This window comes from Podarcis gaigeae (assembly GCF_964106915.1).
Source record: "Podarcis gaigeae genome assembly, chromosome: 14".
NCBI lineage: Eukaryota > Metazoa > Chordata > Lepidosauria > Squamata > Lacertidae > Podarcis > Podarcis gaigeae.
Window position 1 is genome coordinate 32,085,016 of NC_139690.1, and position 15,618 is coordinate 32,100,633.

Sequence of the window (15,618 nt, forward strand, 5' to 3'; positions counted from 1 at the left end):
CCCAATTAATAAATGTTGATGAACCTATGGCCGCGGAGGTGTCATTTATTTTATTAGGCGTATGTATAAATTGGAACTCATTTTAAAAAAAGCATAAAAACTTTTATAACATTTATGGTTTAAGATTGTGTAGATCGTCTGTGCACATCCTAACTGCCTTATGAACACAAATGTATCATAAATGTGCAATAAGAAATGGCATCTTTATTACACCTCCACCCATCGGATGGCAGTTAGGGCATTCCAAATTTAAGTAGCTATTATGAAGCAAGCCAATTTAGCCATATGGTGGAAATCATGTAATTCAATAAGAGAACCTAGTGACCAATACTGGAGGATATGGAAATTGATGGTGTTCCTATGGGGTACTAGTATTAATGAAAAATCAGCTTTGATTGTTGGGTTGGCTTCCTCTTCCCAACACATTTGTGTCATTTAGAATATAGAAAGAAATGGGCAAAAGTTTATTTCAAAATAAAAGCAGATTATATAATGTGAAGCCATGGAAAGAGCACAATTTATATTTGAAAGATTACTATACAAAAAGTCAACCTCTTACAGTTGCAGAGATTTAAGGACATTTAGAAAATAACCAAATTTTATAGCTGCTGGATATCAATTGGGATCATTTCTTACAAATATACAAATTAAAAATGAAGCAACAAGGAAAGTAAGAGAATGTGAAAAGAAAGTAGTAAAATACAGCTCAATGGATAAGAGATTAGTTTACCTTTTATACAAAACTCATATTGAGAATCAATTTTGCTCTCCCCCAAATAAAAAAAGCTGGTGGGAATTAAATTGGGATATAATACAGTGCTTTTTTTTTGGTGGTACCCAAGGGTACGCAGTATCAGCACCTTTTTTCTAGAATAAAAGCACTGGTTAAAAGTGTGGCACTTATTGTAGCAACTTCATGGTGAGTCCTGGCACATTTTTTCTAGTAGAAAAGCACGGGATATAAACATTGAAGAGAACAATGAAACATATTATGGGCAAAAGCAGCATGTAAATTTCTGTCAGCAACTACTGTACTAGGGAACGTTCACTAAAAATTGTTTATGGATGATACAGTATTTAACACTGAGGTGCCTATCTTATATATAGCCCAACAGCTCTCTCTTCTGTTGGAGAGGATGCCAAATTTAGGTACATAGCAACATATGTGGTGGGACTGTCCACAAATAGGCCAATTTTGGAGGGACATTTGTAAAGAGATATCTCAGATTACAGCTCAGACAAACGCAATAACCCCAGCATTATTAGCCTTACTTAATTTATGTACTGTACTTCAGATATGGACCAATTAAGGAGTAAGGAATTAATAACACATATATTAACAGCAGCTAAAACAGTAATTGGGACGCAGGTGGCGCTGTGGGTTAAACCACAGATAAACAGGCGCCGATCTGGCAGGAAGGTAAATGGCATTTCCGTGCGCTGCTCTGGTTCACCAGAAGCGGCTTAGTCATGCTGGCCACATGACCCGGAAGCGGTACGCTGGCTCCCTCGACCAATAAAGCGAGATGAGCGCCGAAATCCCAGAGTCGTCTGTGACTGGACCTAATGGTCAGGGGTCCCTTTACCTTTACCTAAAACAGTAATAGCTAGAGCTTGGAAAACCTTGCAATTAATGAATATTGATCAGTGGTATAATATAGTCTGACAAACAGCCACAATGGAAAAGCTGTCACCAAGGTGGCAAGGGGAAAGGAAAAAAACAAGATAATTTTTGCACTTTTTGGTGTGATTTTATTAAATAATCAAATGAAACAACACACGGATGAGAACTACCTACAACATATATTGCAATATGGCCTAGATAAGCAGGCACTGCTCTTTAGCTCACTCCTATTACTCTGTTATTTCCAAGTTGATTTATTGACAAAATCATTTTACTGGCTTACTGTAATCACCACATTATATTGCATTGTAAATATGTTTAGTATTTTACCCTCCTATTGACCCATTTTTTTGTTAGTCATACCATGTCTGATTATTTAAGTGTGTAGAATTGGTAACAATATTTATTTATTTTTAAAGACATCTAATATGAAATGTGCTTTCATCGTGCATTATTTTAAAAATGGCAGCAGATTCCCAATGGACCACCATCGGCAACTTATACAACCCCAAAGGCATATGGGAATTTTTCAGTCTTTTTTAATATCCTGAGACATCCTTTTTCTAAGACATTTCCTCAGGGGTGCAAAAAGAAATAAACTTCACAGATGGCACAGTGTGAGAGTTGGAACAGTTTTAAGTAAGAAACGGCAATTGTGACACTAAATTTATTGCAGTGTGTGCACACCTAACACCAGCCTTCTCCATCCTGAGGTTGCAGGCTGATGGGAGCTGCAGCCATCGTGCAAAATTTGGTTACGATCTCTTAAGAAACGTCCAAATGCATAGCAAACAGACTGACAACATTCTGAAATCTTATTCATTAACACCATTTCTATAACGCTGATAATAACAAAATCTCTAAGCACTGCACAGAAAACTGAAGTAGCAACAGACAACTGACAAGATTACAAAATTACAAAAATGCAAAAATACAGAGTTGACATATAAACATGTGGCATTGATACAGAATTACTAATAAATATCAAATATTTTGCCTTTGGAGAGATTGCTTAAGACACCCTCCCTCTCCACCTCCTGGCTCTCACCCAGTACTCCACCCATCCACCCTTCCAGGCTCTCACTGAGTCTTAAGCAATCTCTCAGCTCACCCACAAAAATCTCACAGCAAGAACGGTTGTTGCTGACATCACTCTAGTCTCTCACCTTAGGGCACTGAGTGGCCACCATTTTCCATTTTCCAGAACACTCCAGGGCTTTACGGTGAAATAAAAATGGTGGCTTGCAGCTGCCCTTCAAACAATACCCTTTCCTTCATTGCATTGTGGGGGGGGGGTGTTGCAGTAGACAATGAATAAACTTGGCGCTTCCCGCAGTTACATTTCCTTCAAGTGTTTTATCCGACCCTTCAACTGACGCGTCTGCCAGTGCTAAGGCTGTCCGTGACCTCAGACTTATGATTTAAAAGATATGGCACAAAAGGAAAATGGATGAGGAGGGAGGAAAAAGCAAACTCAAGCGCTATATCTTAGCTACAAGACCAGCTGTAACAAGCCAATTTGGGAAGAGAGTAGAGGGAGCCAAGACTTCCTGGTCTTTCAGCAGAGCAGAAGGAGCAGCTCTCCGTTTCCATCTCTTCCTTCTCTGGCAGCCTGATGGAAAACCTGCTGTAGTTGACAGTTGAGGGAAGATACAGTTGAGAGAAGTGCATGGCTTCTCCCAAACAAACATGGGAACTGTGGTTTGTTAAGGGTGCTGAAAAATGTAGGTCTGTGAGGAGTAAACAAAAGTTCATGGGATTCTTTGGAGGAAACCATGACCGTTGTATATTATCTTAATTCTACTAGTGTTTGATTACATTTTAATCATTGTCTTTTTATGTCTTTAGTTTGTTCTGGGGGAAAGGTGAGTAGTAATAATAATAATATTAATAATAATGATGATGATGATGATGATGATGATGCACCCCTTCTGGAGAGTACCATCACTTAGTTGTAGCTATGGCAACCTAGCTCATTCTTTGAGATGCTGTTGAGAACACTTCTATGGCCAGCTAAGGCCATTGTCTCACAAAGAAACTTGTCTGAGCAGTTCAGCAGCCTCTTCTGCTAGATCCAGGACCAAAGATACCATCCAAACTGACCTTCCAAACTAATAATAATAATAATAATAATAATAATAATAATAATAATAATAATAATTTTATTTATATCCTGCCCTCCCCAGCTGAAGCCGGGCTCAGAGTGGCCAACAACAATAAAAGGAACACAGTTCACATAAATTCACAATCTGTTGAAATGCATTCTAAAATCAATTCATGCTAAAATCAATTCAAAATCAAATTAATGGCAACCATTGGGTTAGAGTTCTGTGAGGATTAACAATATCTTTTCCCCGCAAGTCGTCACCATGTTTGTTTATTACAAACCAAGAGCACCCGTCACAACACAGTTCTTGTTTCCTCTTCCTCTGCAAGCATAGAGATACCACGGTCTCCCACAGCAGGTGAACTTCCAAACAAATTCTCCTTGGCACTTCACAAGGCAAGTCCGGCAAAGGGTTACCTGTGCGCATAATAATTTCCCTTTCCACCAACAAGAGTGTTCAAGGCACAGCACATGCACCACCTCATTGTAACCCATTACAACAACCCTGTAATGTAGATCTGCATTAATATCCCCATATTGCATTTTGGGGGGAGAAGTGGGGGGGACTGAGAAACAAGTGATTTGTCTCAAGCAACTGATGAAACCCATTGCAAGTTCTAACTCAGTACTTCCTGGGTCACACTGTGATCTCTTAGACACTGGCACCCCAGCTCCCATTGGCAGCACTAATTTTTGGAGTGTGCATGGTTACATAGGAAACTGACTTATCCAGACCATTGTTCTATCAAACTCAGAACTGTCTACACTGACGGGCAGCTGCTCTGGAGGGTTGCAGCTGAGGAATGATCCTATACTTGAAGAGGGCAGGGATTGAAGTTGGGACCTTTGCATGTAAATCAGACAGGCTACTAACAGAGCTGGAGCCCTCACTTGGCATGGGAAAGGTCCTTCAGTGGCTCCCCCTTAATCCAGAAGATGCAGGGCTTGGAACTGAGAATTCTGCTGCTCTGCCTTTGACCTCACTGGGTGCCTCTGGCAAAGTAAGAACAGAAGTGTTAAGGCAGGGGATTTGTGCATGGGTCAGCAAACCTTTTTAGCAGGGGGCCGGTCCACTGTTCCTCAGACCTTGTGGGGGGCTGGACTATATTTTGAGGGGGAAATGAACGAATTCCTAAGCCCCACAAACAACCCAGAGATGCATTTTAAACAAAAGGACACATTCTACTCATGTAAAAACATGGTGATTCCTGGACCGTCCACAGGCCAAATTTAGAAGGCGATTGGGCCTGATCCCCACCCCCCGGGCCTTAGTTTGCCTACCCATGGTTTAGGGTGTGTTTCCACCTTCTGCATCCATACCTTGGCAGACTTACCAAGAGGTAAAGTGCAAAGTGCAAGCAAATCCTTAAAATGGAAATAGGCAAAAGGAAGAGGGAGGTTCTGCCCTATAGTATCCACCAGAGGGCATCCTTATATCCCCAAGCAAAAACTGCAGTGGCAAATCACAAATTGTTAAAAATTGTTATAGGTGCTGGCAGGCTGGGGACGGGTGGGGGTGCAAAACGCATTTCATGTGTCACTCACCTTGAACACATGTGCATGCATTTGGGGGCCATAAAGTCGGAGTGCTGAGCTGCTTCTGACATCTAATGCAACTTGTGCATACAGTTACATGTAGGTAGCCGTGTTGGTCTGCTGTAGTCAAAACAAAATTAAAAAAATTCCTTCCAGTAGCACCTTAGAGACCAACTAAGTTAGTTATTGGTATGGGCTTTCGTGTGCATGCACACTTCTTCAGAGGTATCTTCAGAGGTATCTGAAGACGTGTGCATACACACTAAAGCTCTTACCAATAACTAACTCTCTAAGGTGCTACTGGAAGGAATTTTTTTTATTTTGTTTGTGAATACAGGTAAGAGATTCAGTATATCATACCCTCCAACATTATTATTCCATAATAATAATATTAACAATTTTACTGTTTATACCCTGCCCATCTGACTGGGTTGCCCCAGCAACTCCGGGTGGCTTTCAACATATATAAAAACATAATAAAACATTCAATTTTTTTTTTTAAAAAACCCTTCCCTATAAAGGGCTGCCTTCAAAGGTCTTCTAAAGGTTCTATAGTTACTTATCTCCTTGGTTCGGGGGCCACATAACTCCATACCTTCCAACATTTCTCTGATGAAAATAGGGACATCTTAAAGAAAAGTGGGACATTCCGGGATCAAATCAGAAACCGGGGTGGCTCCTGTAAATCTGGAACTGTCCCTGGAAAATAAGGATACTTGAAGGGTCTGGTATATTTCTGGGGGCAAGGAATGTTTTTAGGCAGAGGGAAACATTCCCTGACAGGCAGTTTTTTGGACTGTGTGGCAGTGGTGTGTGTCCAGTGGTAAAGGTGGGTGGGGCAACTTTTACTTTTTAAAAAAAACAATGGGCTACATTTCAGTTGCTTAAAAGCCATGGATTTCTACATCCACCCAATCCTCACACCCATCCAGGGAAGCAAGAGGCATTATTACAGTTCAATGACAAATTCCAGTCAGGCAAAAGCACTTGCGAAGGATGAGGAGCAGGGCTTGTGAGGGGCACGGCCTAAAAGTGTATCAGGGGCCAGATAGAGTCCGCAAGGGCCACATTCAGCCCACAAGAGCAAACTGTACACTCTTCATTAGAAGCGAGGGATTTCCAAATACAGAGAAAATTATGCATATTTTTATTTCATAAAATTTATGTATGGCTTAATTGTTTTTTTTATATTAAAAAAAACCTCCAAGTAGTTTAAAAAACAAACAAATAATGAAATCATCAGTTTAAAAATGGTTTAAAATGTGAAAGATTTATACGATCTGAAGAGAAACCAGGAGGCAGAGTTGTGGGAAGTCCTAAAGAAATAAGATATCAATTCTTGAGTTTTTATACAGAATTATATCAAGGGAAATGAGGTAATTTAGATGAAATGCAAAAATATGTAGAGGACAGTGAACTATCTGATATACCAATAGATAAAATGACAATTTTGAATGCACCAGTGACAACAATGGAATTACAGCAAGCAATTTCACAGGCAAAACTTTTGAAAGTACCAGGACTTGATGGCCTTTCAGCAATATATTATAAGAAGTTGCAGGATTATTTAATACAACCATTAAAGGACATTATGAATATGATTTTAAATACAAGTGAGCTGCCAGAATCCTGGAACACTGCTTATATAACTTTGTTTTCTAAACAAGACAGGGATCCTGAGCAGCTAAAAAATTATCAACCTATATCTTTGTTGAACAATGATAATAAACTTTTTGCAAACATATTAGCAAATAAGTTGAAACTGGTATTAAAAGAGGTAATCTGCTATGACCAGGCCAGATTTTTGCCAAGAAGACAAATGAAAGATAATATTAGAAATGTAATTGAGATATTAGAATACTTACAAGTGAGAAATGAAAAACAAGCGGCTTTAATGTTTTTAGACACTGAAAAAGCATTTGATAATGTGGGATTTTTTATTTACAGTTTTAGAATATATGAGTTGTGGAGACACCTTTATAAAAGGAGTCAAGGCAACATATGCTGATCAGTCAGCTAAATTGATAGCAAATAATATTCTGGTTGAGAATTGTAAAATAACTAAAGGAACAATATAAGGCTGTCCATTGTCACCTTTGTTTATAATAGTTTTAGAAGTATTGGTGCAAAGAATAATATGTAATCAAGATATTAAAGGCATATGAGTGGGACAAAGACAATATAAATTAAAAGCATTTGGAGACAACGTGGTGATATCTGTGGAAGAACCAGTAGAGTCCATTCCAAAAGTATTACAAGATATAAAGGTAGCAGGTCTTAAGTTTAGTAAATATAAAACCAAACTCTTGGTTAAAAATATAAATGATGAGAGTAAACATAAATTTCAAGATGTATCTGCATTAACGATCAAAGGAAAGGTTAAGTATTTAGCTGTATGGGTAACTACAAACAATATAAATTTGTATAAAGATAACTATTTAAAAAACATGGGAAGATATTAAAGGAAATTTGGAACAGAATGAATTGACTATAAAACAGAGTATCGACTATAAAAATGAATGCATTACCAAGAATATTATTTCTGTTTCCATCAATTCCGTTGATTGGCAAGGCAGATTGTTTAAACATATGGCAGGCAAAAATATATTTCTAAATATATTTGGTAAGGGGGGAAAACAAATATAAAATATAAAATATTGATAGCTGCAAAAGAGAGAGGAGGTTTTCCCCTACCAGATATGAGACTATATTATGAGGCATCCTATTTTGTCGGTTGAAGGATGACATTAGAGAATTCACATATAGTGGACGCTCGGGTTGCGAATGTAATCCATGCGGGAGGCACGTTCACAACCCACAGCGTTCGCAACCCGCAGCACCGTGTCTGTGCATGCATGGGTCGTGATTCGACACTTCTGTGTCTGCACAAAGTGCGATTTAGCACTTATGCGCATGTGCCGAAACCCGGAAGTAACCCGTTCCGGTACTTCCAGGTTCGGCGTGGTGCACAAGCCGAAAACGCACCACCTGAAGCATCTGTAACCCGAGGTATGACTGTATTCTAGACTCAGACGGTCATGATAATATTTTTCGTTGACACGTTTATTGGTTGTATGAAAAGGTAAAAGTACATAAAGGATTTACCAATCATATAATTAGGAAAAAATTGTATAGAGTATGGGATAAATAAATAAAAAGTTAGAGATAAAAACATCACTTTGGCTCTCATCGTTGGAAGCTATAGCAGTAAAGAAAAAGTATATGATAGAATATTAATAGGATAGTATGTGGTAGTATATGATAGAATAAGTATATGATAGAACTTATAGAAATTTGTTAAACAAGAGAGAGGAGAGTATAAATTAGAAGAATTTAAGTAATTATCACTAAAATTAACAACATGGATACAATATCATCATTTGAATGATTTAAGAAAGATAGGATACGAGGGTTTGGGGTAAAAGTGCTGTCTAAAATGTATAAAATATTATTGGAATCAGAGACAAAGGATGAGCAAGTTAGATCCTCAATGATACATTGGGCAATAGATATGGGTCATAATATAGACATGGAAGCATGGGAACGATTGTGGAATATGGATATATATATTTTAAAAAATAATATTTATTACTTTTAAAGATTACAAAAAAGGGGGGGGAAAGAAAAGGAGACAAGAGAGAAAAAACAAAAGAGAGAGAAAATAATACAATACAATACAATATACAGACCATACAAAACACAACCTAAACACAATAAACTAAACACATTAAACTAAACTAAACAAAACCCAATCCCTAACCCTAACCCTAAATAAAACAAAAACAATTTAAAAACATACATCACGCCTTTTCCATCTTTCATTCCCTTGTTTCCTCAACCTCCTCTCACCTCCCTTTTTGTATTCCACTTCTGTTAATTGTTTCAGCAAATCCTTTCCATTTTTTAACCTTATTTTCCATTAAAACTAAAATACTTATATATGCTTAACTCCTTATAACATTTCTGCTAAGGCCATAAAATATCATTCCACCATTTTTCTATCACTCATTAATTTTACAGTATTTCTATATATAAACTTTAAATTTTCCAATCTTCTTCCACCATCTCCTCCCCCTGGTTTCGGATTCTGCCAGTCCTTTCCGTCAATTCCATATAGTCCATCAACCTGGAGATCTTATGTCCGAGGCTCTTGACTCTTTTCCAGGTCCCTTCTGCAGGTCTTCTTCATATTCTTTAATGCTAAAGAGCAAATCTTGGGAAGACTCCAACCTAACAATACTTTTATTCCTTCTGGGCAGGTCAGCCAAATTTCCATAGTTGAAGCTAAGATCCATAAAGTGTTTCAGGACATGTTTCAAAATTCCTCCAAATCCAAAGGCCCCCAGAACTTCAGTCTCCTCCAGACCCAAGTCCATGTCCCAGAAGTCAGTTAATCCCTGCATTGAGGGATCTTTCCAACTTTCCTTCTTCAATCCAAGCCGGGATCCGATCCTCAAAATCTGACTTTTTCTAGATTCAATCATAAAGGCTTCAATTTGTAGTCCTCAATTTGCTTCTGTAAGACTAAGGGTCCCGCTTGTATTACTTTAAGTTCAACAACAACAGCTTTCTCTTTCTCCTCCACAATTTGTCCTGCCAAAGTAGATTCCTGTACCAAGTCCTGAATTATTTCTGTGTTGGTGCTCACTTTTTGTCTCAAATTAATCACTTTTTGTTCCAAGTTATCAATTTTAAAAGTCATGTCATACGTCTTCTTATGAAGCTGCTCCAGCGAATAGCTTATCTTACATAATACAGTTACTATGGCTTCTCCTGTCAACATTTTTAAATGGTCCAAGGTCCAAGGTCAATCTCTGGTTCTCACAATTCCTTATCTTGCAGCTGGCGATTCCCCAGTTACACTCCTGTAACACTTTCAAAAGCTCCCTCTAGAGGGAAACAGTCTCCACTTGTATCAATCCTTTCAAACACAACTCAAACCATAAAAATAGTTTCAATTTTCAGTTACTTTTCCTCCTTTTTAAACGCAGAAGAGGACAATGGAAACAGTATCTTTCTCTTATTTAGCTAGCTGTTAAATACATTCTGTTCGCAGTTAATGAACTCTTTCTGGCAGCCCATTTCCAGGTTCAGAGCAGTGGTAATTTGATTTTTCACTCTCTCCCGCAGGCTTGCTAGGTCCAAAATCCCCCCCCCCCTCTTCTCCTGCTTCCAAGGGGGGTTTTGTAATTTTAACCGATGGAAATCTAATCCTTTGCCAAAAGCTTTCAAATACTTTAGCTTGTAACGTCTTTGCTTCAATCTGTTTACAAAAGAGGAAGGCGGACTTCCTGTTTAAGCCCTTCCCGTTTCGATGCCAAATTAAGGTATTTAAAGATCCAATTTTCCGTTCTACTCACGGGTAGTTGTTTAAAGTCCAATTGTCCACAGGAAAAAGTCAGCGCTCTCTGGCAACAGCAATGCGGCTTCACTCCGTGAAAGAAGCAGTCAATTCGAAGCACCGCGCCACTCACCCCACGTCGCTCCGGATCCCCAAAACAGGGTTTCCCCGCAAGTAGGGGAGGCGCAAAAGGTGCCAGCCGAATCCCAGGTTCACAAGCTTCTCCCGCTTGTGATTTCAGTGGGTTTCTGCCTTTGCCGTGGCGGTCAGACCCTGCTTTCCATGGAGCAAGTTCCTCCCGATTGGAGGAACACCGCCATTGCCGGAGGCACCAACCCGGAAGTCTAAAATTTACAGCATGTTATGATCTAAGAGAAAATTGCAGCATATGAAAATGATATATCGATGGTATCTAACACTGAGTAAATTAGCAAAAATGTATTAATCTAAAACAAGTAAGTGTTGGAAAGAAGGTTCTTTTTATCATATGTGGTGGTCTTATAGTAAGGTTAGATCTTACTGGGAAATGATATATAAGGAATTGAAAAGGATGTTTACAATAATGTTTGTAAAAAAAACCTCAGAAGCTTTCCTTTTTGGAATTATACAATTATAGAACTACCCAAATTGTACAGAAACTTATTCATGTATGCTACTACAGCAGCAAGAATGTTACTTGCCCCAAAATGGAAAGAAGTAGAAGTCCCAGCAAAGGAAGAATGGATACAAAAACTTGTGGAATATGGGAAAAACTGGAAAAGTGACTTGAAGTTTACAGCATGTTATTCTTTGAAGGAGAACTACCTAAAATAATTCACAGATGGTATTAAGATGTATAAGACTGAATCAGATAAGTGCTGGAAATGCAAAGAGGTGGAGGGAACATTCTTTCATATGTGACGGGCTTTTAAAAGGGTAAAAGAGTATTGGGAATGCATAATGAGTTGGGAAAAATGCTTAAAAGTACCGGTACTTTCCCAAAAAAACTCAGAGTCCTTTCTGCTGGGTATAATCTGGACTGAAATTCCCAGGGGTCAGAAAAGGTTATTTATGTATGATACTACTGCGGCCCGTGTTTCATTAGCCCCAAAGTGGAAAACAAGTGAGGTCCCAACCAAAGAAAAATGGTAACTTAAGTTGACAGAATATGCACAACTTGCAGACATAACATATAGAATAAGAGAACAAGAAGAACATACATTTAAAGAAGATTGTAAAACGTTTATTGAATATATTGGAAATAATTGTGTACAGCTGAAAATGCTGACAGCATTAAGATAAATTCAACAGTGTAAATAAGTTTTGATGGATGCAATAATGGAATACTGAATGGTATAGTTTTTGTAAAATATGCAGGAATTTATGACATGTAAAATGGACCATGGAAAGAGAAGAAGCGAAGTCATTGATATCTTAAGGACATAAAATCAGTGATAAGTTAAAATCAAATTAAAACATGTCAGCAATCTACATATCTAGATAGGCTTGCGGAAACAAAAATGTTTCAGGCAACAAAAAAAGTACAGGGAAAGCACCTGCCTGATGTTATTAGGCAGGGAGTTATAAAGTGTGGGTGCTGCCACACTAAGAGATAAACTCCATGTCCATAAACTCTACGGACATTGTTAAACAGAACGTGTGGAGGTTGGAATTGGAAATAGAAAGTGTGGTCCTGTTCTCGCTGTCCCCATCCAGTACAAAGTTCAATATTACAAAACTATGTAGTTCCTACTTCTTTGGACTTTACAAACACACATACTGTATGTAAGTAATAAAAATACCTAAAATGCAGATTCATAATAAAGCAGCAATCAAAATTGTCCCCTTTAACCCTGTAACAAATGTTGGCAAATGTCTTTCCAAAAATTGCCAGAATTTTAGCATTTCAAGTCCTATTCCCATCACAGAGCTACAATTACTTGAGTGGTTCAACAGTGAATACCTCCTCAAAGACCTGTGGGAACTGTAGTTCTCTGAGTGGGATGGGGTGCCCTAACAACTCTCAGCACCCTCAGCAAAACTACAGTTCCCAAGGACTCTTTGGGGAAAGTTCTGGCTGTTTATAGTGGTATGATACTGCTTTAAGCGTACAGTGCCGATGCGACCTAGGACTCAACAGCCAGTCTGGCTGGATTCCACATGCAGAATCTGGGGATGCCACTTTAATCCTTCATTTCAGGCAGCAAAATGTGCTGGAGTGGCCCCATAAATGTATGTTGGACACAGGGCAAGTATTCAGTGAATAATAGCTGGGAAATATCTAGCAAATTTTAGACTTCACAGTTTGCAAGGGAGAATTCTAAGGAGGAAGGTTTCACGTACCATTTCTTACTATTCTGACCCCCTTGAAGCTACAGTACATGCATGCTTTCACACACAAACACACACACACACACACACACACACACACACACACACACTATTGTCTGTTGCCATGCTCAGCATTCTGTTTACCACACTTTCCCTTTCTTAGCTGTGCCACAGCCAATGGGGAGGCAGGGCTGTGCGCTGAACGTTCCGCCACATTTGTGCAGATTCCAATTTCAGAACACTGGTGGCTCACTCACCTGGGTACCTTTTCCAACTCGCTTCAGCCAGCTCCAAGACAGCAGTTGTAAAGGATCCTTGGCCCCACAGCCTCCCAAGTCTTTATATTCCAGGTACATGTAGACCATCAAATCAAGGCCCTAGGGCAGGGATGGGAAACTCCATCTCCCATCAGTCCCAGCAAGAATGGTCCATGGTCTGGGATGGTGGGAATTGTAGTCCAACAGCGATTGGAGGCTAAGCATCCAGGCATTAAACAAATTGAAATGTACAGGGCTGAGGAGCCTTTTTTTTTAGCATGAAGGCCACATTATCTTCTGAGCAGCCTTCTGGGGGCCACATGCCCGCAATGGATGTAAAATTTTACTTTTGTTCAGTAGGCTAGTTTATATGCATTACACATCCCTCTCTACCCTTCATCCAGTTTCAGTGGAGGCTGGTCCATTAATAATATAATAATAATAATTTCTAATTTGTACCCCACCCATCTGGCTGGGCTTCCCCAGCCACTCTGAGTGGCTTCCAACAAAGATTGTTGGAATGTCACACATTAAAAACTTCCCTGAACAGGGCTTCCTTCAGATGTCTTCTAAATGTCAGGTACGGTAGTTGTTTATCTCTTTGACATCTGGTGGGAGGGCGTTCCACAGGGCGGGTGCCACTGCCCAAAAGGCCCTGTGCCTGGTTCCCTGTAGCTTTGCTTCTCGCAGTGAGGGAACCACCAGAAGGCCCTTGGCGCTGGACCTCAGTGTCCAGGCAGAATGATGGGGGGTGGAGACGCTCCTTCAGGTATACTGGGCCGAGGCCATTTAGGGCTTTAAAGGTCAACACCAACACTTTGAATTGTGCTCGGAAACATACTGGGAGCCAATGTAGGTCTTTCAGGACCAGTGTTATATTGTCTCGGTGGCTGCCCCTAGTCACCAGTCTAGCTGCCGCATTCTGGACTAGTTGTAGTTTCCGGGTCACCTTCAAAGGTAGCCCCATGTCAAGCACATTGAAGTCCAAGCGGGAGATAACCAGAGCATGCATTAGGGTAAACTGGGCACAGGAGGAACAGCCTGCCTTCAGCCCTCACCTTTCTTCTTGCTCACAATTAGCCCCAGGAGTGGCACTGCCAGTGTCAGCTTCCTCCTCCTTACAATTCCTCTACACCATACATTTAAAGCAATATCATACCACTTTAAACAGTCACAACTTTCCTCAAAGATTCCTGGGAACTGTAATTTGGTCAGGGTACTGAGAGTCGCTAGGGGATCGCCTATTCTCTGCACAGAATTTCCAGAGTGCTTTAACTGTCAATTCCTCTCTTTCAAGGAACTCTGGGAATTGTAACTCTGTGGGTGGAATAGGGGTCTCCTAAAGACGATCTGCCCTGAAAATACTACAGTGTCTGGCATTCTTTACAAGAAGCCATGACTTCCTGAAGTTGAATGATTCTGTTCTAAATGCATAGTGCAGATGAGGCCTTAGTCTCAGTGCCATCCTGATAGAATTGAGCAGGGAGGAAGATGGGGACAAAGCTAGAATTAGCTGGTCCTGCTTGCAATTGGCTCTGGGACTACTTGCTGTTGGGTTCCTTGCCTTCGGCCCCACCAGCTGCAACTGTCAAGTTTAGCAATTTTATGCCAGTGTCCCCTTTTAAAGATGCTGTCTGATCAAAGGACAGTAGAAACAAGAGCATATTTCTGAACATAAATGCTTTTAACACCATAACACCATGTGACGTCAACCCAGAAAGATAACATCTATCGCTGATAACACTCAACTACATATTCCATCCTCAGTGTTCTGTAACTACCACCTTGGCTAGAATGCCCTTTGATTCACATCCACATGGCTGAATAAGGCAAAAGCCAAAACATTTTACTTTAAGACTTTAATCTTTTTCTTAATTTATTTTATTTAATTGTAAACTTTGAGGGACAACCTAAAAGCCAAAAGCAAACCAACAAAGCGCTCCAAAGCTGGAGCCAGCTTGGTTACTATTCCTTCGGCCTTTTTTTTTAAATGGTTTCTCAAACATGTATTAAATATAAAATTTCAGCTTTCAAATACTGAAGACCCTAAAGATTGGCTGTAGCTTATTGGCATGCAGAAGGTCTGTGTTCTATCCCTGGAATCTCCAGGCGGGACTGGAAAAGCCTCCTGAAAGTCCATGTCAGTCTGTGTAGACCAGGCATAGGCAAACTCGGCCCTCCAGATGTTTTGGGACTACAGTTCCCATCATCCCTGACCACTGGTCCTGCTAGCTAGGGATCATGGGAGTTATAGGCCAAAAACATCTAGAGGGCCGAGTTTGCCTATGCCTAGTGTAGACAATATTGAGCTAGATGGACTGACTCAGTTGAAGGTAGCTTCCTATGTATCTACTTTAGGGAATATGTGGATGCTCTGACACCTGAGGCCACTCTGATAGAAAAGTATCATTTGTTTCATATCATGCCTTTCCTCCCAAAGGAG

The 15,618-nt window shown here is 39.8% G+C and overlaps 1 protein-coding gene across 4 annotated transcripts in view; it reads left to right on the plus strand.

Moving 5' to 3' along the window:
• The first annotated feature begins 13,128 nt into the window (after positions 1 to 13,128).
• USP7 (ubiquitin specific peptidase 7) overlaps positions 13,129 to 15,618 on the plus strand; it is an 81,825-nt gene continuing 79,335 nt past the window's right edge. For 2 of the 4 annotated variants that reach the window (XM_083710812.1, XM_083710809.1), the window contains exon 1: positions 13,129 to 13,268. The gene's annotated coding sequence lies outside the window, so the exon portion shown is untranslated. The remainder of the gene's footprint in view (positions 13,269 to 15,618) is intronic. The other 2 variants (XM_083710816.1, XM_083710810.1) reach the window with 1 other exon arrangement.